The following is a 24,440-nucleotide window of genomic DNA, read 5'->3' as shown; positions in this document are numbered from 1 at the left end:
AGCCTTTATCTGAGGCACTGTCACTGTCACTGATGGTCTCAGCTTTGGCTAGCAGTGTCTGTTTTGCAGCCGTTTGGCACTGGCTATGCCCTGCAAAGGGGCAGCTCCTGGCGAGGGTCTTCTCACAGAGAACACCCCTGCAGCTCCCCCACTGCAAGTGCCAGAAGCTCCCATAGTGCTAGGTTTGGAAGTTCATGAAATCCTGAATTTGCAGAATGGTTTGGGTTGGAAGGGACTTAAGGGTCCCCAGAGATGGGGCAGCCACAGCTTCTTTGGGCAAACTATGGCAGGGCCTCACCATCCTCACCAGGAAGAATTTCTTCCTAATGTGTAATCTAAATTTCTCCTCTTTTGGAGACCACAGGATGACCTCCATCCCTCCATCCATCCCTCCTGCATCTTCCCCTGTTCTGTCATACCTGCTGCTAAGTGTTTTATTGGCCAGAGTTGAAAAAAAATCTAGAAAATTAGGAAAGGGTTGAGTCAGCATCTGATGTTTTTCTTCTTGTTTTCCACAGCTTGAATGAATAAGTTGCAATGTGAAACTCTGAGCTCTGTTTCCAAGAATAAACATCAGCCTTTGGGAACTGAAGGACTGCACAGAGGTCACTGATATCCCAAATCTCTTTTGGCAAATGGGACTTCAGCTGGAAAGTCCTTCTCCACAGAGCTGCTCTCCATCCATCCATCCATCCATCCATCCATCCATCCATCCCATCCATCCATCCATGTCTATCCATCCCCTAGTCTTTTCTGGCACCAGGGATTGTCCTGATCCAGGTCCATGACCTTGCCAGGCCTGGTTGGACCTCATAAGGTTCCTGTGGACTCACTGCTCCAGACTGTCCAGGTCCCTCTGGATGCCCTCCCTTCCCTCCAGCCCATCAACAGCACCACTCAGCTCAGTACCATCCACAAACTTGCTGGGGGCTTGCTTGATCCACTGCTTGTGTTCTGATGGAGGTATGAACTAGCTCTGGTTGCAGTACGGACCCTTGGGGGTCACCACTTGTTACTGGTTTCCTCTTGCACATCGAACCATTGACTCCCAACAACTGGGACATGACCATCTGACTGATTTCCTATCCATCCATGGTCCATTCATCAAATCCTTCTCTTTGCAATTCCAGTTTCCTCAAGTCCCCCCAGCTTTCCCTATGGCAAGAGCTCCTCCCCAGTGCCAGCTCACTGCATCTGTGATTCAGCAGCCATGCTGGAAGATGTCTGGCATCCACCAGTGTCTGTCTCATTTCTGTACTGGTTTGAATGTCCAAAGTCATGGCCAAGCTTCCAGCAGGCAGTGAGGAGCACAGGAGAGGAGCCATTCCCATCAGGAACAGAGTGCTTCCCAGTTCTCCAGGGGAAGATTTAACCTGTCAGATTAACCACTCCCAGGACAAAACTGCTGGCTGCATGGCTGAACTGTGTCTCCTGCATCCCTGCTGTACTCGGACCCACTTCGATGGGTGCTGGCTAGAGGGAAGGGACCCACAGTTGTGTGTGGCCACTGTCACTGGGCTGCCTACCACAGCACCAACTGGCAGCCCCTGCTCCTTGGGTGGCGATTCTGTGGGTACCAGTCCTGGGTTTTGATCCTTCAGCTAGAGCAGAGCTGTGGGAAAGGGCCCTGAGGTATTTCCAAATGAGTTCAGCAGGCAGGTGTAAATCATAGATACGGGAAGCAACTGGAAAGCGAAATGTCATGGAAAGGTGCTGCCATTTCAATGGGACATTGCTGCTTATGAGCTGGAGATCATTCAGAAGGAGCAAAAACTCCCTCTGTTGTGTCACTTGGCTTCTTCCCTGGCAATTTGCTGCTGAATCATCGGTGCTGGGATCCCCTGCCTGTAATCTATGGGTGCTCACTGGTGTGCGTTGTAGATGCTCCGTGTGCGCAGGGTGGGATGGAGCCGCGAGCCTGCACCCCAGGGCCGCCCACACCCTGGATACCCTGTTGCTTAGTTGGGGCACCCAGCCTGCTGAGGTTGTCCCAAAAGGGATATCCTGGCCTGGGGATGGATTCATGGGATGTGGTGATGCTGAATGATTTCTTTCACACCTGAAACCTTCTACCTGATGTGGCTGGTTCATGGATGCAATTCCTGCATCAGTGGAGTGCTGTGCTGTCCTTTCAGGGATGTGTCATGTTGTTAACACGCTCCAGTTCCTCTCCAGTTGGTGATGGTGTGCTGTGTTTGCACAGTCTCCTCTGGAGACAGTGACATGAGGACGCGTGGGCTGGGGAGGTTTACCATAAATCCTGGCTTGTGACTGAGACATGAGAGATGGGATTTGGGTTGATATTCCAGACTCAGCAGCCTGAACATTAAATGTTTGCAGATGCTGGCTAATAGGGACAAAGAAATTAGTCTGTCACTTCAGTAGCAATGCCTGCATCGTGTTAGTGACAGTGACGGGCCATGGCTCAGGGAGGACCTTCTCTCTCTCCACAACTCCCTGACAGGAAGGTGGAGCCAGGTTGGGGTTGGGCTCTGCTCCCAGGGAACAAGTGACAGGTCAAGAGGAAACAGCCTCAGGTTGCACCAGGGGAGATTTAGATCGGCTGTAGAGGAAAATGTCATCATGGAAAGGGTTGTCCAGGCCTGGCACAGGCTGTGCAGGGCTGTGGTGGAGTCCCCATTCCTGGATGGATTTAACAGATGTGTGGATGTGGCACTTGTGGACATAGGTTGGTAGTAGTGGCCTTGGCACTGTTGGGAGAATGGTTGGACTTCATCATCTTAGAGGGCTTTTCCAGCCTAATCAATTCTGTGATTCTATGGTTGGGGAAATGGAATGAATTATTGATGTTTTGGGCATGATGGCTACAAAGGCTCTGGCTGGGCAGCACTAGGGCCAAACGCTCTCAAAGGAGAGCATGGCTTGTTAGTGGCCCTATCACTTCCCTCATGGTGACATGTCTCCTCCTGTGTCCCCAGAGCCCTTTTCACTGCTCCTGCCTCAGTCTCTGGGGTCTGTTGGAGAGAAATGTTCTTTGAGAGCAGGCCACAAATCTTGAGCTTGTTTTTAATGCCAACAGAGCCTGCTTAATAGGTTTAAGCATCTTATCTCTCAGCACTGTTAATGAGTTTCCAGACCCCACAGAAGTGGAGCAGAACTGTATTTTCCTAATCAGGTTATCAGTTTATTAGCAAAAATGAAAATAAAAGAGTTGCTTTGGATGCAACTTAAATAAAGTGTTGTCTGGAGAAGCACTGAGCATCATGGCGTGGATAACAGAGGATCTGGCAAGACCCAGGAGTTGTTGGGGAAAGAAGATAAAATGCAACTGGGACACAACCTCTCAGATGTCTGCCCTGGGGCTCTGCCACGGAAGATTTTTCTTCTCAATCATATGAAGCTGTAAATGGTGGAAGCATTTATTGAGTCGCTCCATAAATGTGCCCTACTGGTAGAAGAGCTCACCAAGAGTTAATGGATGATTAATTAGCTTTGAGGTAAATAATAATCAAGTGGTGTAGAATCCAACAGGTCAGGACTTGGCTTCTGATCTGTAAATACTGATGTGTGTGCAGCTGAATACCATCTTGTGCAGATTTTCTTTATTATCAGCTTCCTGTGAGCCACTTCCCTGTGGACTTTTAATAAGGGGAGTGATCCATCATCGTTCTGGTAACTGCTGGGGGTGGTCAAGGCTGGAAGTGGCACTTAGGTAGCAGCACTTTAGATATTGGAGAGAAATTCTTCTCTGTGAGGGTGGTGATGCCCTGGCACAAGTTGCTCAGAGCAGCTGTGGTTGCCCCATCCCTGGAAGTGTCCAAGGTCAGGTTGGATAGTGCTTGGAGCAACTTGGGATAGTGGTAGGTGTCCCCATGGCAGGGGGTGGAACAAGATGAGCTTTTATGGTCACTTCCAATCCAAACCACTCTAGGTCCATGATTCTGTTGATCTGTAAAATGCCCTCAGTGCTGTTTTAGTCTGTTTTGATGACACCATCTCCAAGTCAGCTGTTGAGTGTGTGTGTGCATGCGTGCAAGGACATTTGTGCTATTCCCCATAGCCCAGAGGTTTCTTTTTTGGTTTCCTGTAGCTGTTACCTCCATGGTGCCAGTCTGAACCTGGTGAAAGCCTTTTTCTCTCGAGTCTGGTCAAAAGTGGTGGGTATCATAGAATCATAATATCACAGAGTGGCTTGGGTTGGGAGGGACCTTAAAGCTTATCTCGTTCTACCCCCTGCCATGGGTAGGGACGCCTTCCACTATCCCAGATTGCTCCAAGCCCCATCTGACCTGGTGCTAGAGTTGAAACTTCTTCCTCTGCCCTTCAAACCACAGCCACGAAGGGAACATCTTTTGGGGAAAGTTTTGATAGAAAATAACCAAATCCTGACATGCCCACATACCAGAGTGAGTCTGTGTCAGTTCCAGCCTTCCTCTAGTGCCATGACATGAAACCATCCCTCATTCCATGCCTGTGGGTGATGGTTTGAATACTGTTTGACTTTTTATTGCAATGTGAAAAGTTTTTGAGTTGCATTAGTATTTCAAAACTTGCAATAATCAGTTGGCTATTACAGCTGGACCGGTTGTGTCAAAGGGTTTCCAGTTCACTGTTTCCAGTGCAAACAATTATTGGTCTTCAATCTCTTAAATTAAGGGTTGCCTTAAAACATTGATCATACAAAGGCTCACGAGACAGAGGACCTTAACCTCAGCTAAAGAGCCCCTGGGTTCAAGAATGAGCTGACCCTGAGGAGTCTCTGAAGCCCTGAGGGCAGTTGAGGCAGCATAGGTGCATTAGCATTTATCTAGAGCAAAAAAGCAGAGATGAGAAGACAGTGCAGTTTGTATCTGTGGTTACTTCATTTAGGCAGTGGATAGAAGCTCACACATTTCTCCTAAAAAGTTTCTGGGTTGAAAGCAGAGCAGGGGCAGACTGGCTGGAAGGGTTTTTCTGTGCTCCCTTTGCCTTTGGCTTGTCGAACGAGCTGTGGTGCTGCCTGCTCTTCTCAGCTGCAGGGAGCTGCTGTTCTCAGACTGCCAGGTCTTCTCTTTGAAGCTTTTCGTTGAACAAACAGGGCTGGAGTTCCAAAGATCTCTGATGGCCAAAGCCACCAGTGAGAACCCACAGTTGGTGTGACCTCTGCCAGCCCTTTCCTTTCTTGTCCTTTTTAGCATAGTGAGAAGGTTTTGAGGAGAGGTGGCAATGTCAAGACTTGAAAGGCTCCTCTTTCCATGGGAGGAACAGCAGAGCCAGTTGGGTGCTACATCTGCTCTCTGAAGGCAGCAAAGCCCCATCCTTGTGTGGTGGAGAACATCGTCCCCATTGTACCTCCACTTGGAAGGAGCACAAAGTCTCTGTGTCACTTCTTGTCACCCCACCTACTGTTTTGTGATGAAAGGCAATTTGAACCTCAGGCTGATACCTTGTTTTTTAGGGCTAGGTCTGTCCTGAGCACAGAGTCACCTGTAAAAGCATCCTCCTGTGGTGATGGTGGAAGGTGGCTCCGCAGAGCATTGTGCAATGATGTGGAGTAACTTTTTTTTTTTTTCAATGAAGGCTTAAAAGTTTTGAATCATGATGGTAAAACCAGCATGTTCATGCCTTTGTCACCACTTCCTGATCAGGTTGGGTGTGTGAAAGAGGAGGTGGGATTTTTCTGTACAGGTGTGGGCTTTTAGGAGGATGCAGCTGAGTGACTCATGTGTGTTCAGTCCAAGTCAAAAAGTAGGACACGTTTATGCAAGGCATGTTAACATCTCTTAAAAATGCCTCAGCTATAAGAAGTGCCTTATTCTTGGCATCCATCTGGGTTCTTGCAGAGACAGTGCTTAGAGTGGGTAATGGCACCATGTGTGGATTATATATCTCACCGTGACCAAAAGGAATCTGGAGCTCCCAATCTGGAAGATAATTCTGTGCTCTTGAGACTACTGCAAGGGCTTTTAATAGTTTCTGGTGCTACAGGAAAGCAGCCTGGTGGGAAAGCAAGTTGGAGAATGTAGGCAGAACATCACCCACCTTATTTTCTTCTGAATTTTAAGAAGATCCTGCTTAGTTCCTGCTGTTCCACTTCTACAGTAGTGGAGGCACATCAAACGGAGCTGCTCTCAAGATTTAGCTGGGGAAGGATGTGTAATTTTTGCTCTTAATTGAAAAGATAATGAAGTGACATTTAGACCCTCAATCTTGCTCTTTTTTGTTTGCCCTGTTGTTCAGTTTTACATGAAAAAAGTGCTGAAAAAAGGACTTGTCAGTGTTTTCCATTGTAGCTCCATTTCCAGGGTGTACCAGGCCTGAGCAGGGTGCTGGACACAGCACTGAGGTCCTGGAGATCTCCTGCTCTCTCGCTGGAGAAGCTCTGAGCTGCTTTTTCCAGCAGCCCAAAGTGAAGAAACTAGCCATTAACTTTGCCTGGTGAGGGGCTTCCTCTTGGTCCAGCGTCTGAGCCCACCACTGGTGGATAGGTGGTCATTGATACGGATGGAGCGGCTGGGAATGACATCCCATCAGCTGTGAGCAGCAGAAGCAATGGAAAAAAATCCATGTTTTTATGACTGAAATAATTTGTCATGTGAAAAGTCCAAATTCTTGTGATGTAAATGGGCTTTTGTGAGCCCCTGGTGGGGTCTTCTTGCAGTCATCTGCTCTGGCACCTCAGCTGTGGGGAATGTTACTGCTGCCTTGCGCTATCACTGGCAGGAGGACCATAATCCCATGATCCCCCAGGGTTGGTGTTCCTATTTCCTATTTCAAATACAGTAAGAAACCCACTTTAGTTACCTGAAGGCACCAGGTTCTGAACTGTCCAAGTTTGTCTAAAGCATGACCTGGACTTGTTGGCAGCAATTGTGGCTTGGTGGGACCTGGGACTTGGAAAACTCTCCTTCCTTACGTGTGCCTGGGGCTCATAATTAATGTTGCTGGATGAATGTAAATTGAAAATACCTTCCTGCTTTGCATATAGGCAAAATTGTACCCAGCAGGGCTGAAGCAGGACAGCCCTGTGCTGGCTGCCCTCTCTGCCCTGAGCTGTTCTTCTAGGCTCAGTTCCTGGTGGTGAGATGTGCTCTTTGGCCTTCCTCCAAAGGGAAACGTGGAGGAATCAAAGGGCTGGAGCCCCTCTGCTCTGGAGACAGGCTGAGAGAGCTGGGGGTGTTCAGCTTGGAAAAGAGAAGGCTCTGGGGAGAGCCTGGAGCCCCTTCCAGCCTAAAGGGAGCTTATAAAAAAGACAGAGTGTGATGTTTTACATGCAGATAGTGACATAACAAGGGAGAACAGTTTTAATCTAAAAGAGGGGAGATTTAGATTATATTAAGAAGAAACTCTTCCCTGTGAGGAAGGTGAGACCCTGGCCCAGGTTGCCCAGAGGAGCTGTGGCTGCCCCATCCCTGGAAGTGTCCAAGGCCAGGTTGGACGGGGCTTGGAGCAGCCTGGGACAGTGGAAGGTGTCTCTGCCCGTGGCAGGGGGTGGAACAAGATGAACTTTAAGATCCCTTCAAACCCAGACCAGTCCATGATACTGTGATTCTCTGAAGTACTATGCAGGCTCCTGGTGCTCTGCTGAGCTACTCCTGCTCTGGCACAGGCTCAACCTGTGCCTGTCCAAGCTGGGATGTGCAGATCTTGCTGCTTCTGGAGGTGGTGGAAGGGGTTTGGTGGGTCAGGTTTCCCTGGGTCGGATGGTTCCATGTCCTCCTCCAGTACAGCTCTGTGGAGTTTCCCAACTCCCCAGCCTAGGGCAGGCTGGAAGCAAATCCACCCTTCACTCAAGCAGCCTGTGTGGCCAGCATGGGGCAGTGGGCTCCAGGACATGGGTAGTGATGCTCCTCTGTGCATCGTCTGTGGGGCTTCACCTCCTGCATCCCCCTTGCCTCCCCCTTCCTCTGGCTGCCTGTGCCAGAGCTCTGCCCTTGGCAGAGACCACAATAGCTCCCACAGAGCTATTGAAATGGAGAGGGCAGAGCTGGGCCACAGTGCTGACAAGCTGCTGTTGTGTGCACAGTTGGGGCCAGTGCCCTGTGCTGTGGCATGGAGATGTGGCCCCTTGTTAAGTGTCATCAGAGCAAGCCCCAGGGAAGCAGTGGATAAAATCTGCTGCAGAGCTGTCACCCTTGCTTGCCAGCCATCTCATGCTGACCAGCCTCTCACTTGGGTCAATCTGGGGCAAGCACTGGTGCTGGGGAAGGGTCTTAGTCTTTATCTCTCTGTGTTGTCAGGGTGTTTGGGAGCTTCATCTGTCACATGGCATCTTCCACAGCGTGAGGGCAGAAGGTCCCACCTCACCTTGGCAGGAGGGAGATACTGAAACAACTAGGAAGAGCTTTGGAACATTCTATTCAATCCTTGCAGGTTCCTAATATGTAATAATTGATGGTAAGAGGAAATGGACTTGTCCCTAGTGGGATGCTGGTTGTGCCAGAGGGGAACAGCTTTGTGGCCAGTATGTCTGCGTGCAGTCCTGCTGAAAGGCAGCACCAGCCTAAACTGTTACTGCTTGATGTGGTGTCTTCAGTGTGAAAGGCTGGGATTTTCTTCACAAAAACTTGATGGAAATTCACCTCTTCAGAGCCGTCTGGCCACAGCAGCAGCACTGCTCCAGTCTTGGATTTTGCATCCTTGTTGAATGTGATGCTGCTGTTTATTCCTGGTTGTTCCTTAGTCCTTACAGTGTGTCTGGGGGAGGAGATTAAGAGCATCCTATGTTGCAGGACATGGACAAACAGGCAGTGCAGAGAGAAAGGCAACTGGTTGGTGCCATCAGACGTGGGTGGGGGATGGCTGGGCTTCCCAACCAGATGGTGCCAGTGGTGCAGGACCACAGTGCTACCTGGCACCCCTGTGCCTTGAGCTGGGTGTGTGTCCCGGTTCTCCCTACCACTGGACTTGGTACATTGAGTTTGACAAAGGAGGGGGTCCAGGGGATCAAGGTTTTGATGAAAGGACATGATGGAGACTGACCAGCTCTTCAGTTTCCAGCATTTTGTCCCTGTAAGGTAAGAGCAGATTGTAACAATCATGTCTGTGGGATCTCAGTCTGTAAGGCATTTTCTCTTGTTATTGACCAATTTTTACTGTTAATGCCATCTCCTTGCTTTACTGGGTCACCTCCCAGCTGCTTCAGCCAGTGTCCAGATGAGGAATTTCCCTTTGTGTGTTTCCAGCAAAGGTGCAGGCTGTGCCCCTTACCCACCTTATTCCAGCCCTGTATGGGAGTGCTGCATGTCCCATCTGCTGCATGGGACAGGTGATGTTCTGCCATGTGACAACACAGCGTAGCAGTGTCTTTTGTCTGGTCTGATGCATCACAGGGCCCTGCAGCTCCTTATTTTTACAGAAGCAGATTGGTTGAAGTGGGAAGTGACCTTTGGAAATCACGTGGTCACCTGGGTCAAGATGGGTCACCTGGAGCAGGTTTCCCAGGGCCGTGTCCAGATGGTGTATGAATATCCCCAAGTGTGGAGACTCCACAGTGTCTCTGTGTGACGTGTGGTCAGTCACCATCATAGTAAAACCTCTTTCCTTACACAACCACAGGCTGGTTGGTGTTGGCACAGACCTCTGCTCCAACCCTGGAGGCTGTGGGAGGTCAAAAGCAGGAAAGACTGAAATCCTGCCATGCCAAAGGGCTCAGATGATGAATCCTTCATGAAAGGGATGAGGCCTCACTCAGTGGAGATGCCTGACAACCCAAGTGCAGATTTGGTGCCTACTTTGGTCCAGAGAATGTGAACTTTGGGTCAGAGGGAGCTGCTTGAGAACACAGGCCTTCACTATCAAGTGGACAATGTCCTGTGATGGTTAGTGTGTGGTTCTCAGAAGTTCAGAGACTGTTGTTAGTTCCTGAGGTGGAAACCAGAACCTGTCACTCCTGACCATTGCACGCTGGTGTGGTATGTGAGACAGTCCCAGTGCCAGGCTGGGAGTCCTGTGGCATCCCTGAGCCTGAAATGGGAATCCTGAGCTTCCCTCAACCCAGAAGGAAGAGATTCGATAAGCACAGACTGCAAGAAGCCGGCAAGCCAAGCATTAGTGATCACCAACTTCTCGAAAATTGGATTAACCAGATTTGTGGTGACATTAGGTGGTATTGAGGCTGCTGTGTGTATGGACAGGACCCATGTGCAGCAATCAGGCAGAATCTCTGGACCTCTCTTGGGTGAAATCCTGCTTTCCAGCCGCTGTTGCACTTGATTTTCTCATGGTATGTCCTTGTCTGGGCAGTGTGGAACTCGGGGTCAGTGTTGTGTTAGGGGCTGCGATCACAGACCCCAACTGCCTGCACTGCCTGTCCTCAGCATGGTGCTGATTTGAGCTTGGGGAGACTCAGTCTGCCCAACTCCTGCTCAGATTTGCTCTCTCCCAAGGAAAAAAATGCCTTTGTTCCTGTTGTGGTTTTAGGAGTTCTCTTCCTTGGCAGACACCTGTCTTTCAAACCAAGACAGATCCCCACACATACCTTCCTGCCATTGGCTGCAGCCTTCCTTGGAACCTCCTCCCAGCATATGAGCAGATACAAGGTTCTGGAATTGTATTTGACTGTTAAGATTATTGTTATCCCTAGGAACCAGCTGAGATTTGTCCTTCTCCAGTATTTCTGTAATTGACTTTAGCCTGGATTTGTCATTAATCAAGTGTGCCTTTCCATCAGCTATGTAAAGCCAACACAGCTCTCCTGTGCCACCCCTGCAAGCTGGTGGGTGGGTTGTGTGTAAGTCTGTAAACTCTTAATGAAAACACTGAATGGAACTTGCCCCAGGATTGACCCCCACAATGGGAGTCATACATTATTTTGTTCCTATCCCACCCTGAGTCTTTAATCATCTGGTCCCTGTGTCCAGCTTGGTGGCATGGGTGAGATATACCCACATGTCCCTGGATACTATATCCTGCTGTAAAACAGAGACACTCTCCTTTGTGCTTGTCCTTCCCTGCACATCTTGCTTTGAGGGACTGCAAATGTGGGAAAGGATAACTTTGAAGAAGGTAGTTATTGGGGGAAGAGCCTCTCTCTCGGGGGACGGTGAGGAGGACCAGGATACACTATGAGTGTACAGAATACCCTGGGTATGGCCACACACAGATGGAAGATACCTCAGTGCAAGATTTCCCCAAGGATTCCCCCCAGAGAATATAAATCCTGCTCTCTAAAAGGTAGAAATACCACCCTGCAGAGTGAAGGACATCCGTTTCTATAAACAGGAGAGGAGGAGGACGAGGGGCTGCTGTGATTGCGTTGGAGTTGCTGATGTCTGTGGGATAGAATCATGGATTCATTATGGTTGGAAAAGACTTCCAAGATCATTAAGCTGTACCGTTCCCCCAGCACTGCCAAGGCCACCACTAACCCATGTCCCCAAGTGCCACATCCACACATCTGTTAAACCTGTCCAGGGACAGCGGCTCCATCACTGCCCTGGGCAGCTGTGCAAGGGCTTGACAGCCCTTTTATGAACAAATTTTCCCCCATACCCAACCTAAACCTCCCCTGGCGCAACTTCAGGCCGTTTCCTCTTGTACTGTCCCTTGTTCCCTGGGAGCTGAGCCTGACCCTCACCTGCCTCCACCCTCCTGTCAGGGAGTTGTAGAAAGGAAGAAGGTCCCCCCTGAGCCTCCTTTTCTTCAGGCTGAGCCCCCCCCCCCCCCCCAGCTCCTCAGCTGTTCCTGGTGCTCTGGATTCTTGCCCAGCTCTTTAATGTCTTTCTTTCATGAGGGGCCTGAAACTGAACCCAGGATCAGAGAGAATGGGGAAGACAAATCCTGGCAGAGGAAGGAATCTGGAGAATGAAGTGGCAGAGGAGAGTGAATTCCAGAGTGTGAAGACAGAGCAGGCTGGGGAAGCCATAATTAAGGGAGACAGACAGCAAGAGGAGTCCAACATAACAGCAGGGAGGAGGGCTTGGGAGGAGGCTGCAGGGATGTGGGGCCGGGAGGTAATGGGAGAGTAGGTGCCAAGGGGGAAGCACAGGGACCACCAGGAGACAGTACACAAAAATACTGCCTGTGCAAGAGTTGGGCAGGGCAAGTGAGTCCTTGGCCGTTGTTCTGTGCAATGCCAGACCTGCATCCATCCTGTTTCCCCCCTCTTCCTATCCAGCACAAGCATATCCTTGCATTCTTTTGCAGGAATTTCTAGTGTCTCTGTTATTTTCTGTTCATTCCAGTTGTGTGATTTCATCTTTATTGTTAAAGACATGTTTAGGTTTTCTCCCCCCCTCCCTCCCTCCGTCAGAGGTCACCTGCCCTGCAGAGAGAGCACAGAGCAACGACACTGTGGAAAAACTGGGGTGGTGAACCAGCAAGAAAGCAAGGTCCGCTTGCTTTTGGGATTCCCTGTGCCCTCCTCCATTGGAGGGGAGATTTCCCCTCCAATGAATTAATGAGCACTGTGGAAAAGGCAGCTGATGACACGGCAGTGACGCTGGCAGCTGACGCTTGCGCTAGGGAGGAGTGGGAGGCTGGAGCGAGTGTGCCGAGGAGCACGTCGGCACTGCTGGCCATGGCCACGGGTACTGATGCGTGTGGCTTGTGTGGTTCACGGCTGCCACACACCTCCCACAGCACACGGCTCCTACAGCACACAGCTCCTACAGCACACAGCTCCTATGGCACACGGCTCCTATGGCACACGGCTCCAATGGCAAACAGCTCCCACAGCACACAGCTCCCACAGCACACAGCTCCCACAGCACACAGCTCCCACGGCACACAGCTCTCACAGCACACAGCTCCTATGGCACACAGCTCCAATGGCACACAGCTCCCACAGCACGCAGCTCCTATGGCACACGGCTCCTATGGCACACAGCTCCAATGGCACACAGCTCCCACAGCACACAGCTCCCACGGCACACAGCTCCCACAGCACACAGCTCCCACAGCACACAGCTCCAATGGCACACAGCTCCCACAGCACACAGCTCCTATGGCACACAGCTCCCACAGCACACAGCTCCTATGGCACACGACTCCCACAGCACACAGCTCCCACAGCACACAGCTCCTATGGCACACAGCTCCTATGGCACACGGCTCCTATGGCACACAGCTCCCACAGCACACAGCTCCCACAGCACACAGCTCCAATGGCACACAGCTCCCACAGCACACAGCTCCTATGGCACACGACTCCCACAGCACACAGCTCCCACAGCACACAGCTCCTATGGCACACAGCTCCTATGGCACACAGCTCCTATGGCACACGGCTCCTATGGCACACAGCTCCCACAGCACACAGCTCCCACAGCACACAGCTCCTATGGCACACAGCTCCTATGGCACACAGCTCCTATGGCACACGGCTCCTATGGCACACAGCTCCCACAGCACACAGCTCCCACAGCACACAGCTCCCACGGCACACAGCTCCCACAGCACACACCTCCCACAGCACACAGCTCCAATGGCACACAGCTCCTATGGCACACAGCTCCTATGGCACACGACTCCCACAGCACACAGCTCCCACAGCACACAGCTCCTATGGCACACAGCTCCCACAGCACACAGCTCCCACAGCACACAGCTCCAATGGCACACAGCTCCTATGGCACACGGCTCCTATGGCACACAGCTCCCACAGCACACAGCTCCCACAGCACACAGCTCCCACAGCACACAGCTCCCATGGCACACAGCTCCTATGGCACACAGCTCCTATGGCACACAGCTCCCACAGCACACAGCTCCCACAGCACACAGCTCCCATGGCACACAGCTCCTACGGCACACAGCTCCTATGGCACACAGCTCCCACAGCACACAGCTCCTATGGCACACGACTCCCACAGCACACAGCTCCCACAGCACACAGCTCCTATGGCACACAGCTCCCACAGCACACAGCTCCTATGGCACACAGCTCCCACAGCACGCAGCTCCCATGGCACACAGCTCCTATGGCACACAGCTCCTATGGCACACGGCTCCTATGGCACACAGCTCCCACAGCACACAGCTCCCACAGCACGCAGCTCCCATGGCACACAGCTCCTATGGCACACAGCTCCCACAGCACGCAGCTCCTATGGCACACAGCTCCTATGGCACACAGCTCCTATGGCACACGGCTCCTATGGCACACAGCTCCCACAGCACACAGCTCCCACAGCACGCAGCTCCTATGGCACACAGCTCCTATGGCACACGGCTCCTATGGCACACAGCTCCCACAGCACACAGCTCCTATGGCACACAGCTCCTATGGCACACGACTCCCACAGCACACAGCTCCCACAGCACATGGCTCACGCAGCACACAGCTCCTGTGACACATGGCTGCCAATGCTTGTGGCTCCCATGGCACAGAGATCCCATGGCTCCTATGGCACATGGCTCACACAGCACAGAGCTCCCATGGCACACGGCTCCTGTGGCATGGAGCTCTCATGGCACAGAACTCTTATGGCACACAGCTCCGATGGCACACAACTCCTGTGGCGCATGACTCCTATGGCACAGATCTCCCACAGCACACAGCTCCTTTGGCACATGGCTCCTATGGCACACAGCTGCCATTGCACACAGCTCCCACAGCATATGGGTCCCATGGCAGACCGCTCTCATGGTACAGACCTCCCACACCACTTGGCTCCCACACAGCTCCCACAATGTGTAGCTCCCATTGCACATGGCTCCTTTGGCATAAAGTTCCCACACAGCTCCCAAAACGTGCAACTCTCACAGCGCACGCCTGCTATCCCGCACACCTCCTGCAGCTCCCGCAGCACATGGCTTCTCCAGTTCCCACAGCACACAGTTCCCACAGCACACAAGCCCACGTGGCATGTGACTCCCATGGCACACAGCTCCGAAGCAGCGCCTGGAGAGTGCAGGGTCAATGGATGGGGAGGCACTGGCCAGAGCTGTGTGCTGAGGGGACTGGTCAGAGGCTGCCAGTTGTTCACTCTGCTGGGGGAGGGAGGTCCCCAGCCAGTGGCAGGTGTGTTTTCTGCTCCAGAGCTGCATCAGGAACAAGTTGTTTCTGATTTCAGTAAATTAACAGGTGAAAAATAGAGGGCAGCGAGTCAGCCTTGGGACAGGGATCATGGAAGAGGGTCCAGCACAAGTATCTCACATGCAGGCATGGAGCTGGCTCACTCCTGTGTTTGGAGACCTGAGTGCCGGTGGAGATGGATGGACCAAACTCTACCTTGCAGTAAATTTTGGGCTGGACATAAGGAAGAAATGTTGTACCATGAGGGTGGTGAGGCCCTGGCACAGGTTGCCCAGAGCAGCTGTGGCTGCCCCATCCTTGGAAATGCTCAAAACCAGATTGGACGGGGCTTAGAGCAACCTGGTCCAGTGGAGGGTGTCCCTGCCCATGCCAGGGGATTGGAATGAGATGAGTTTTAAGGTCCTTTCCAGCCCAAACCACCCTGCAAGTCTGTGGCTATACGGAAAAGATCCTTGAACAAGTACCCACCACTGTGAGGTGGATTTTTTTCCCTTTTTGACCTTTCCCTGAGAATGAGCCATTTGGATTGCTCAAATTTACAGGGCAGACCGTGGGTTGTACCTTCCTTCCAACTTGAAATTTTGGGCTATCCCATTTCCATGAGTTGATGGAGTCTGAAGAAGCTGCCGGACAGCCACTGTGCAGGGATGATGGCTGCAGCTGACAGTGGCTGCAGGATGTCCTTAAAGCCCTTCCTAGCTACTGTGACCTGCCTGTGTGTTGTCCTCGCTGAGACCTGACAATTTTAATTAAATCACACAGTTCTCTGCACTTCGGTCAGTGTTTAAAAATATAAACCACCCCTCCCTGCCTTTTGTTTTTGAGGAAAAAAGTCTGGATTTGGCAGGTTCCGGTGTCTGAACTCTGTGCGTGCCTTTTGAGCCTTTATTTCACACTTGCTGCTTTGGGTACCAACAGCAGCATCTCAAGCACGCTCCCAGCTGAAGCTCTGGAAGGTAGAACTACTTCTGGTCAGTTTTTTCTGCCAATGCTATAAAAGGTTTTCAGCCAGAGGTAATACTTGCTCTTTGTCATGGAAATGTACAACTCTAAAAATAACCTTTCCACAATTCCTCAGCTGGCTTCCTTTCTGCACAAAGCCCTGTGTCTCTCTGTCCAAATGGGCTCACTGTGTGATTTGCATCACCTTGTGCAGGGGTGAAGGACTTTCCTCCCTCCTGTGCTGGATGCAGTCCCTCCATCAGGCCCTCCTTCTTCCCCATCCTCCAGGATGCTCAATCGTAGGGCCCCTCATGGGCACAGACTCACTCTCTCATCTGGAACAATTTAGATACAGCATTTGGGGTGTGTCTGATTTTGAAAAGAGCTGTGGTGTGTCCTGGGACCTGGGGAGGGATGGGTAAAGTGCCTTAGGATACTGAAGTATCAGGAATAAAGTTGCCAAAAGCATGAGAGCTTCATGGACTTCAACTAGGGCAAAAGCAATGTCCTGCACTTGAGTCAGGGCAATCCCCAGTGCCAGTGCAGATTGGGGGAAGGCTGGAGAGATGAAGGGGTGGATGGAGAACACCCTGCAGAGAAGGACTGGAGGATCCTGGGGAGTGACAAATAGGACATGACCCGGCCATGAGCACTGGCAGCACAGAAAGCCAAGTGTCTCCTGGGCTCATCCCCAGCAGTGTGGGCAGCAGGGGAGGGAGGGGATGCTCCCCCTCTGCTCCACTCTCCTGAGACACCCTGGAGCTGCCTCCACCTCTGGGGTCCCAGCACAGGACAATGGTGTTGAACTGAGGGTGGAGTCAGGTTGGACATGGGGAAGAAATGTCAGACCATGAGGGGCTGGCACAGGTTGCCCAGAGAAGCAGTGGTTGCCCCATCCCTGGAAGTGTTTAAGGCCAGATTGCACGGGGCTTGGAGCAACCTGGTCTAGTGAAAGGTGTCCCCACCCATGGCAATGGGTTGTACTGGATGATCTTTGAAGGTCCCTTCCAGCCCAAACCACCCTGTGAGTCCTGTGATTAAAGCTTGGGACAAAAAGGAATTATTTAATTGCTCCAGACATCTCTGTTACGAGACCAGTTAAAACACTAGAGAATTGCAGTTGCTGTCTGTGATCCCAAATTCAGCCTAGTTTATGTTCCTCAGACCTGGAAGAAAGATTTGTTTGCATGAAGTGTGAAATAGCTTTGTTACAGCCTGGGAGAAGGACCCCTTGGGGCAGGTCTCAGTACCAGGGACATTCAATCATCTGGATGGTCCTATCTTGCTCCTTGATATCAAGTGCTCACAGAACAAATTTAAAACACTTTATCCTCCCTGTATGCCTCAGTGTTTCTTACCTCTTCTTTGTACCTCCCACTCTTGAACTTTCCCTTGCCGTGGATTTACATTCGTCTCTGTTCTCCCATACGTGGTGAGGAGGAGAATATTTTCCCACCCTCTCCCAGTGTCACAGAAACTGGAGCTGGGAGTCACAGGGATCCAGAAAACCCACCCAGCAGTGGCCTGAAGGACAAACTGAAATTTTCTCGAGGTGCTTAAAGAAGAGCAGAACCTCTCAACCATTTTGGTGCATTAATAAAGGAAAATGGGAGAATAATGCAGAAAAGACACAAACATATGGGAAACGCTTCTCTTTTTTTGGGAAACACATGGTGTATCTTACATTGATTAAATTCCAACATTCCAGCAGTAAATCGGTTTGTTGCTAAACAGTCGATACCAAAAATAGACGCTGCTGGATTCAGGATACCTGAAGGTATTGATCAAGAGGTTTTCCAGGAGCTGAGTAAGATGATGCCTTTGCCATTAGTGTTGATTTCCAATAATTTCTGGCATACCTGGTAGGCACTGGGAGCTTGGGAGGTAGAAGAGCATTGATTTTAAAGAGAGAGGGAATGAACTGGGTAATTATTGACTGATTAAACCGACCTTGCTTCTGAGTAAAATAATGGAATATGTGAAGTGGAATTCAATTGGGAGAACTAAAGAAGGTAAGACAATTAGTGGAGTCAGTGTTGTAAAAATAGAGCTGAGGAGCTTTAGTTGGTACCTGTGCCCTCAGTGTCTGTGGGAGGGCTAGGGTGGCTTCGGTCCCTGTGAGCTCCAGCACTGCCTCTTAAGTGCCCTGTGTCCCTCTTGGAGCTGACAGGGGTTTGTATGTGGCTCCAAGCAGAATGGGAGCAGGCAGTGGAGGGTACTGATTTCTCTAGTGCTGCCCTGGAGCTAAGAGGATGAATGGAAGGGCTTGGAGGAGAGCCATAGGGAAGACAGAAGAAGGCCATGGAAAGGGAAGGAGTGTTCATTCATCAGCCGGTTAATTGCTCCAGGAGAGCAACTTTGGGGATGGTGCTGCAGGCCTGAGAAGCTCTGACAGATGGGCATATTTGCAGCAGGTGGGAGCAGCCATCCACAGCTGTTTGCTTGCATAAATTTTGCTGTCTTAATTGGGTGCTGCTCGTGAAGGTGGGATGAGTCCTGGGGGTGCAGCCATCTGCCCTCGCCCCCACAGCGCTCACCGGATCCTGTGCTTCCATCAGGGCTTCCATCAGATCAGTTGCTTGCTTTTAATTAAAAGATCTCCTCAACTCCCCCTGCTTGGAGCTGTTGATCCTTGCTGCTTCCTGCCAGCTCAGTGACCTCCTGCTTTCCCAACAGCCGCTCCAGTGGAGCTGTAAGCTGGAAAAGCAGTGTGGGATGTGTTGGGCTAAGGATGCTGGAGATGAGCTGTGGGTCTGGGTTTGCTGCTGAGTGTGAGGCTCCATGAGCCCTCTTCAGGCAGGACGGGCAGCTGATTTTGGGAGCCGTGTTGTTACAGTAGTTGGGTTCAAGCTCATGTCAATGTACAGGCATTAAGTATGTCATTAGCTTGACTCTCCTTTTCCCCTCACTTTTAAAACAGTGGTGTTTTAGTGTTAATTGGAAAAAAAATGAAATACAACTTCCTCTGAAAACAGAGAAGCTGGAGTGAGGCGCTGCACTGGTTCTGCTCTGCCACTCTTGCATGGGATTGTCACCAAACCAAGGTCATTTGGTGTGAGCACTGTGATCCCCTCATTTGTGCTGTTGGGTTATAAACACCCAGCAAGTGGCTGCAGAAGAAGCTGTTGTTACCAGCAATAGTGGTACCAGGGCAGAGACCATCCATCTGTGCTGGGCACTGGTGAGGCCACACCTCAAATCCTGTGTTGAGTTCTGGGCTGCTCACTCCAAGAAAGACATCAAGGGGCTGGAGTGTGTCCAGAGAAGGGAACGGCGCTGGGGAAGGGCCTGGAGCACCAGGAGAAGCTGAGGGAGCTGGGGGAGCTCTGTCTGGAAAAAAGGAAGCTCAGGGGGGACCTTCTCACTCTCTACAACTCCCTGACAGGAGCCAGGTGGGGATCAGGCTCAGCTCCCAGGGAACAAGGGGCAAGACAAGAGGAAACAGCCTGAAGTTGTGCCAGGAGAGGTTTAGGTTGGATATTAGGAAAAAATTCTTCACTGAAAGAGTGGTTAAGTCTTGTCCCAGGACTGTGGTGGAGTCACCATCCCTGGGGGTGTTCAGTGAACAACTGGGTGTGTAGTGCTGTGGTTTAGTGGACATGGTAGTATTTGGTCAAATGTTGGACTTGCTGATCTTGAATGTCTTTCCCAACCTTAATGATTCTGTGACTCTGTGGTTAGCACATAGTGCAGCTCTCCTTTCATCCTGAGATTGGCCTCCTGTGGGAGTTTACCAGCTCTGAGGCTAGTTTGGAGCATCAGGAACAGTTGGAGGAAGATGACCACAGCATGAGAACATCCTGAAGGTGTTTGGGATAGCTAGCTCAGTGACAGGCTGTGGAAGGGCTGTGCTGGGCTTGGGATGCGAGGTTGCCCGTGGCCACTCTGGTGTTAGAAGCCCAGTTACTGGTGGAAAACCCCCAGTGTCCGGCCACTGGCCTCAGACTCTGTCCTTCTCAGTGGTTGGACTGGCCTGACAGCCTGTGGAGATCATGTTGAGAGTTCAGAATTTGGGAAACAGGATCCATCACCACTGGTATCAAATGCTATTATATAAATGCAATTCCACTGATGGTACCAGCTTTTAATTACCTGTGAATATGTTATAGGAACTCAGTTAAATGCCCCATCCCTGGAAGTGTCCAAGGCCAGACTGGACAGGGTTTGGAGCAACCTGGTCTAGTTGAAGGTGTCCCTGCCCATGGCAGGGGGTTGGAATGATCTTTAGCATCCCTTCCAACTCAAACCACTCTGTGATTCTAGGATTCTGTGATGTCACCTGCTTCCTTTTCGATGATGTAAAAAGTCAAAAGCTACAATGTAATCTGTTCTGGATCACCCCAGTACACAGCTGGGTGGATGGATGAGGTGTTTCAGAGTGTACCTTTCATCCCAGGGGATCCCACAAGCTTTTCAGACCCTTCTGTGAATCATCTCTGTTCTGCTCCTGTGTAAAAGCCTGGACATTTTGCACTGACCTTGAACCCTGGCAGTGTCTCTCCTTGCTGAACCTTGAACAGGATTTGTTCCTGGCATGCAGGAAGTTAAAAATCCTGGGGCTGCTGGTCCTTCCTGATAGTACTGGTCACCTCCCATGCCCTGCTCCTGGCAAAGGCAGATGGATGGCTTTGCCATGTTTCTACAGCTTGGCAGGCAGCTGGAGCTCCTTGTGTTGCACCTGCATGGAAAGGACAGGCCTGGCTCTGCTTGGAGCAGGGGTTGAGCAGTTCTCTCCTGTCCCCCTCTGTCTGCTCCCCATTCTGTCATACCTGCTGCAAATGGTTGTGTTGGTCAGAGTTGAAAAAAATTCTGGAAAATTAGGAAAGGGTTGAGTCAGCATCTGATGTTTTTCTTCTTGTTTTCCACAGCTTGAATGAATAAGTTGCAATGTGAAACTCTGAGCTCTGTTTCCAAGAATAAACATCAGCCTTTGGGAACTGAAGGACTGCACAGAGGTCATTGATATCCCAAATCTCTTTTGGCAAATGGGACTTCAGCTGGAAAGTCCTTCTCCACAGAGCTGCTCTCCATCCATCCATCCATCCATCCATCCATCCATCCATCCATCCATCCCCCAGTCTGTGCTGGTACTGGGGATTGCCCTGACCCAGGTGCAGGACCTTTCTAGACAATCTCCTGCCTAGTGGCTTTTAAAACAGATTTCATTTGTATTGCTTTAAGGCCATGAAAGACTATGGAAAATGTTTCCATAGAGTTCCTAGGAAGGATTCCTTATGATTTGCTCCCAGAGACCAGATCACTGTGGGCCTGTCAGGTCTGTGCTTCCTCTTTGCATTCACCTTTAAAAAATACCCAACATTCCCTTAAGGAAAGTGCCAAGATAAACAAGAAAGGTTTATTTTTTCTAAATTGCCTTCAAGGAACTGTTCTCAGGATCTTCTTTAATTTTTTATTGAAAGAGCTAAGTCTTTGCCAAAAAGATTCCTTCCAGCTTTGCCAGGTAACTCAGCTTGGAATTAGCTTGGAATTGTACTTTTCTCGATGATGTTGGTTGGTTGTTGTCAGTAAAGACTTGCAGGTTGCCGAGGTGAAGTTTCTTAGTCCCAGCAAAGAGTGAGGCAGCTCGAGGGCTGAGCACCTTGTGTGCAAAGTCACTGTCACCGTGATACCCAGAGAGCTACAGTGGCAGTGCCTGCACTTACCTACCTGTGAAGGGTGGAGAGCTGTGCCTGCCAGCACCTGCCTGCTCTTCTGCCCACTCCTGCCGTCCTGCCTGCTCCTTCTTGATCCTGCCTGCCTGCTCCTTCCTGCTCCTGCCTGCTCCTGCCTGCTCCTGCCTGCTCCTGCCTTCATGCCTGTTCCTCCCTTCTGCTTCTGCCTACTCTTGCCTGCTCCTTCTTGATCCTGCCTGCTCCTGTTTGATCCTGTCTGCTCCTTCCTGGCCTGCTTGCTTCTGCCTGCTCCTGTCTACCTGTCCCGGCCTGCCTGCCTATTCCTGCTTGCTCCTGCTTGCTTCTGCCTGCCTGCTCCTGCCCCCTCCTACCTGCTCCTACCTGCTTTTGCCTACCTGTTCCTGCCTGCCTGCATCTCCTGCCTGCTTGCAGTGTTACCACCCTGGGCTGGGTGTCTGCTCTCCGTCGGATGAGGGCCTCACTAGCTGTTGGCAGAGGGAGGAGAAAGACTACCCACCCCTGCCTGCACCCCTGCCTGCTCTCTGCACTGCCTGGGCTCCCTCTCAGGCAGGTCACAGCAGGCCCTGGGGCTTCTCAAGGGTATAAGACTCGACCTTGGACCAAAGACTCCTCCTCCCTCCCAGTGGGGACATGTGGCCATGGGGACATCTCTGCTCCCACTGTGCTCAGTGCCAGTGGGAATGGAGCAGACATCCTACGTGGGCTGTGGGGTATGGGGAGCTTGACTCATCCTCTAAAACATCCCATCTGCCCCCTCAGTGCCACTCTGGCATGAAGTGAGGCCGGCCGTGGCACAGTAATGTTGTGGTACTTCAGCTTCCCATAGCTGTATGTCACTTGCTGTGAATGGTTAAACAGATCTGAGTGAGTCACTTAAACAGACACCGTGGATGTGAAAATAGTTGTCTGGGCAGCCTGTGCTTGCCAGGCCGCCAAGTAATCCTCACATGGCCTGTGACTCAAATCAGGCCAGAAGGACGTCTCTCCATGCTGCTTGCTCAGTTGGAAATATTTTGAGGGAAGGCACCCAGCCCCATTCCCTGTTCCTTCCTTCCACCCGTGCAGTCTTGTCCGCTCCCTGAGTGGCCAGCACAGGACTGTACTCACCACTTGTCCTCAGTGGCAGCTTCACAGCAGTGCATCACAGAATGTTAAGGGACCTTAAATACCATCTCATCTCATCTTATGTCATCTCATCTCATCTCATCTCATCATCTAATCACCCTGCCATGGGCAGGGACACCTTCCACTAGACAAGGTTGCTCCAAGCCCTGCCCAGCCTTGGACACTTCTAGGGATGGGGCAACCACAGCTGCTCTGGGCACTCTGTGCCAGGACCTCACCACCCTCACAGGGAAGAATCTACTTTTCTCCCATCTAACCCTGCCCTCTCTCAGTGCAGAAGCCATTCTCCCTTGTTCTGTCCCTCCATTCCTTGTTCAAAGTCCCTCTCCAGCTCTTCTGGAGCCCCTTTAGGCCCTGAAGGGGGCTCTAAGGTCTCCCCAGAGCCTTCTCTTCTCCAGGCTGAACACCTCCAGCTCTCCCAGCCTGGCTCCAGAGCAGAGGGGCTCCAGCCCTCAGGTCATTTCTGTGGTCTCCTCTGCACTTGCTCCAGTAGCTCCACATCCTTCCTAGGCTGGGGACTCCAGAGCTGGAAGCAGGTCTGCAAGTGAGGTCTCACAAGAGCAGAGTAGAGGGGGAGATCCGTCAGCCCAGATTGCCGGGGAGAAGGGAAAGTACATGGCAGTGAGTTATGTGAAATTGTTCAATAGAATTGAAGGTGGATATGGGTGGGAAGGGACCTTGGAGGCCCCTGGCTGATCCCCTCCAGCAGGTCCAATGCTCAGCCTTTCACCCAGCCTTGTGCTGAATATCCATAAGGACACACATCCCACAGCCTCTCTGCATCCGGTATTTGACTGCCTTTATGACTATTCTTCTTCTTAATATCGAATTTGCATTTTGCTTGGTCCAGCACTGCTTGTCCTCTTCCTGTGCAGCTCCAAGCATCAGTAGTCACCTCCAAGGACCAGCAGGACACCTGGCCCCACCTTCTCTCCACCCTCCTGCAGGGTAGTCTCAGACAGCAGTAGGAACCACTTTGGCTTTCCTCTTTCCAGGTGGATAATCCCAACTCCCAGACCATCCCCATGTCTGTGGCAGCCTGCTGTCTCCAGTACTCCTGGTCCTTGTCAGCTTGCCCAGGCTGGATGGCTGCAAGGAGTTACTCAGCCCACTGGTTTATTTCTTTATTGAGAAATAATTAGTAATTCCTTATTATTACAGTTATTAATTTCTTATTTTAACAGTTTATTATTGCTTATTATTTTCCTATTATTGCAAATTCTTTCAAGAAATTTCTTAGTATTAAATTTCTTATTATTTCTTTATTTCTTACTATTACAAGTTTTTTAAGAATGGAGAAAAAAAATAACTAGTCACTTAAATGATAACTCAAACTGAAAATATCCTATTCCTGTTACTGCATTTGTGCCTGTTCTCCAGCAAATACCCTGGGGTGAAGAACTTCACAGATGTGTTCCTTCTCTTTTTTTCCTAGTAGTGCTGAAGCTTGTAGCTCGGGGATGGGAATGTGTACAGCTGCCAGTATGATAGGACCTTCCCCCAACACATTTCCATTATCAGGATTTTCTAATTATGCCATTGACATGAGTCAGTCAATATGCCTCAGCTCTATTAAACAAAGTTTTATTTAATTAAGTCTTGATCTCATCAAAATCAAGAGGGAATATTGGGGTGGCAGCAGGGAGAGCTGCACTGGCAGACCATAGTTGGGTCCCAGCATTCTGGGCATGGGGCTGTGTACAGGGGCTGCTGTGTACAGGGGGCCTGGCAGTTCCTGAAGCACAGGTTGGTGAGAGCCACATCTGCAAATCCTGGCTTCTTTCAGGGCATGCTGGTTT

The 24,440-nt window shown here is 50.9% G+C and overlaps 1 protein-coding gene across 1 annotated transcript in view; it reads left to right on the top strand.

Moving 5' to 3' along the window:
* Positions 1–24,440, top strand: part of STX1A (syntaxin 1A) — a 74,581-nt gene that overhangs the window by 29,258 nt on the left and 20,883 nt on the right. The gene's annotated exons all lie outside the window — the stretch shown is intronic.

The sequence above is a fragment of the Corvus hawaiiensis genome, chromosome 20 (assembly GCF_020740725.1).
Source record: "Corvus hawaiiensis isolate bCorHaw1 chromosome 20, bCorHaw1.pri.cur, whole genome shotgun sequence".
NCBI lineage: Eukaryota > Metazoa > Chordata > Aves > Passeriformes > Corvidae > Corvus > Corvus hawaiiensis.
The sequence above is the reverse complement of the archived record's forward strand: the minus strand, read 5'-3'. Positions and strand labels throughout refer to the sequence as shown.